Source organism: Pteropus vampyrus, unplaced genomic scaffold, assembly GCF_000151845.1.
Source record: "Pteropus vampyrus isolate Shadow unplaced genomic scaffold, Pvam_2.0 Scaffold62, whole genome shotgun sequence".
Lineage (NCBI taxonomy): Eukaryota > Metazoa > Chordata > Mammalia > Chiroptera > Pteropodidae > Pteropus > Pteropus vampyrus.
In genome coordinates this window covers 6308255-6311603 of record NW_011888843.1, presented here as the reverse complement: position 1 = coordinate 6311603, position 3349 = coordinate 6308255, and the positions used below count along the sequence as shown (strand labels likewise).

The following is a 3349-nucleotide window of genomic DNA, read 5'->3' as shown; positions in this document are numbered from 1 at the left end:
CAAGTTCTCTACTGTTCATAGTTTTTTACAGCTTTCATCATGAATTCTTACAGAATTTTGTCAAATACTTAGCTTTTTTTTTCTTGAAAGTTGTATCCTATTAAAAACGTGCATTATAGTAACTGATATTTAAATGTTAAACTAACCTTGCATTCTTGAGGTAAACTACACTTGGTCATGAAATATCTTTTTTATGGCATGCTGCTTCAATTTGCTAATATTTTGTTATGAATGCACCTATGTTCATGATGGATTTTTTTTTTCTTATATGTATGTCTTGGTTTGTTATCAGGGTAATGCTGGTCTCATAATATGAGTTGGGAAGTATTTCTTTCTCTTCTATTTCCTGGAAGAGTTTGGTATTAGTATTATTTCTTCATTAAATGCTTTAAAGAATTCTCCATAATACCATCTGTGATGAAGTGTTTTTTTTTTTTAAGATTCTAAATTATAAATTCAATTTCTTAATTGATATAGAAATTTTCAGGTGTTCTATTTTTTTCTTGAGGGCGAATTTGGCTATTTCATCTAGGTTGTCAAATATATTGGTATAAATTGTTTTCTTTATTATATATTTATTGTTCATAATATCTGTAGTCAAATGCAGCCTTTGTCATTCCTTAAAATCGTAATTTGTGTCTTACCTTTTTCTCTTTTTTTCTGATAAATCTGGTTAGTAGTTTATCATTTTTAGTAGACTTTTTATATTACATGTGTTTGGTTTTATTGATATTTTCCCCATTACTTGTCAATTTCATATTTCACTGAGTTGTCAATTTCCTATTTTACTGAGTTCTACTCTTCGCTTTATTATTGTCTTTCTACTTTGTTTAATTTGCTTTATTTTTTTTTTTACCTTTTTCAGGTGAAAGAAGCTTAGATTGTTGATTTGAGACTTTTATTTTAATATAAGCATTTAAATATATAAATTTTCCCCAAGCACTACTTTAGCTGTCTCCCATAAATTTTAACATACATTTCATTTTCTTTTAGTTAAAAATAACTTTTAATGTTCTTTTTGAATTTTTTTGAACTATGAGTTATTTAGAAGAATGTTATCAAATTTGAGATGTTTTTCTGTTACTAATTTCTAATTTAATTGATTATGTTAGAGCACAAACTCTATATTTCAATCCTTTTTTTCTATTGAAACTTTTTTATGGCCTGGAATATGTTCTATTTTTGTGACTACTCCACGTGCACTTGAAAAGAAAGTATTTTCTGCTGCTATTAGGTGAATGTTCTATAAATATCAATTAAATCCAATTGAGTCTATGGCCATGCCACCCTGAACAAGCCCGATCCTGTCTGATCTCGGAAGCTAAGCAGGGTTGGGCCTGGTTAGTGCTTAGATGGGAGACCACCTAGGAAGACCAGGTGCTGTAGGCATAAAAAATAAAAAATAAGGGATTGTAAGCTGGCAAGGTCTTTGCCATCTGTGAGGTCAACCAAAGGTTGCCTCGCCTTAAATTAATCAATCAGTCAATCAATCCAATTGAATGGTGGCCTTGCTCAAATCATGTCTATTGATTTCCTGTCAAGTTGTTCTATCAATGGCAGAGATGTGTTGAGGCCTCTCACTATACTTGTGAATTTATTTCTCATTTCAGTTCCTTCAGTTTTGACTTCATGTAATTTGAAGTTATATAATTAAGAGCTGTATTAGTCAGAGTTCTTCAGAGAAATAAGACCATCAATAAGAAATATATATATATATATATATATATATATATATATATATATATATATATATATATATATGATTTATTATGAAGAATTGGCTCATGTAGTTATGGAGGGAGAGAACTCCCATAATCTGCTATCTGCAAGCTAGAGACCCAGGGGAGCCAGTGGTGTAATTTGGTCCTAGTCCAAAGGCCCAAGAACCAGGGGAAGTTATGGTATAAGGCTCAGTCTGAGGACAGGAGAAGATAGGTGAGCTATTCCAGCTCAAGCAGTGAAAAAGTGGTGAATTCCTCCTCCCTCTGCCTTTTGTTCTGTTTAGGTTCTCAACGGATGGGATGATGCCCAACTACATTGGGGACGGCAATCCCCTTTACCAAGCCCACCAATTGAAATGCTAATCTCGACCAGAAATACCCTTTCAGACATACTCAGCAATAATGTTTAATCAGGCACCCCACGACCAGTCCAACTGACACATAATACTAAACATCACATAAAAATACACATTAAGATTCTTTCTTTTTGTTGGATTGTCTTCTTTATCATTATTTATTATCTCTTTTTATCCATAATACTGTTACTGTTATAAAGTCTACTTTGCCTGAAATTAATATAGCTATTCCAGCTTTTGCATGACTAATATTTGCACGGTATATTTTTTATCTTGTAACTTTTAGTTATCTGTTTCTTTATACTGAGAGTGTTTCTTACAGACGATATATCATTAAGTCTTGATTTTTCATTCATTTCAGCCTTCTATACCTTTTAATCAGAGACCTTAGACCATTTATGGTTAATGTTATTATTAATATGGTCAAGTTAAAATCTACCGTCTTGCTATTTGTTTCTATTGGTTCCATCTATTTTTTTTTTATCCCTTTTCCCTTTTTCCCTGTCTTTTCTTGTTTATTTTTTAATGTTCCATTTTATTTCCACTACTAGCTTATTAACTATACTTAGTGGTTACTCTACAATTTACAGTACACAACTTTCACTTATCACAGTCTACCTCTAAGTCATATTATACTACTTCACATATAATGCAACAATCTTACAACAGTATATATCTGTCCCCCATCCCTTAGTTTTTGTTCTGTTGTTGTCACACATATTATTCATGTGTTATAAACTCCATAGTGAGTTTTCTTTCTTTCTGCTTTAAAGTCAATTATCTTTTAAGGAAATTGAAGAAAATAAAAGCAGGAAAAGATAGTTATTTTTATTTTGCCACAAATTTATCATTTTTACTCTTCTTCATTCCTTTTAGTAGTCAGTTTCCACCTGGTATCATTTACTTTCTGCCTGAAAAACTTCCTTTAATATTTTTGTAGTAAAGGTCTGCTAGTAAAATATTCTGTTTTTGTTTTTCTTAAAACCTATATTTACTATTATTTTTAAAATATATTGTGCTGTATATAGCAGTCAACAGTTTCTTCTTTTAGTGCATAATTTGGTTTCTGCTTTACATATTGTCCGATAAGAAATATGCTGACAGTTTTCTCTTTTGTTCCTTTCTTTCATAATGTGATTTTTTTTTTTTTTGTTATTGCCTTTAAGATGTTTCTCTTTTCACTGCTTTTCAATAATTTGATTGTGATATGTCTTGGCTCCCTCACCCTTTTTTTACCCACCCTGCTTGTAATTTTTAAACTTCTTGGAGCTT

General features: G+C 31.0%; 1 non-coding gene across 1 annotated transcript; it reads left to right on the top strand.

Moving 5' to 3' along the window:
- The first annotated feature begins 1270 nt into the window (after nt 1–1270).
- On the top strand, nt 1271–1389 carry LOC111740374. The gene has a single exon (XR_002780600.1). It is a non-coding gene; the product is annotated as a 5S ribosomal RNA (ribosomal RNA).
- Nucleotides 1390–3349: the final 1960 nt, after the last annotated feature.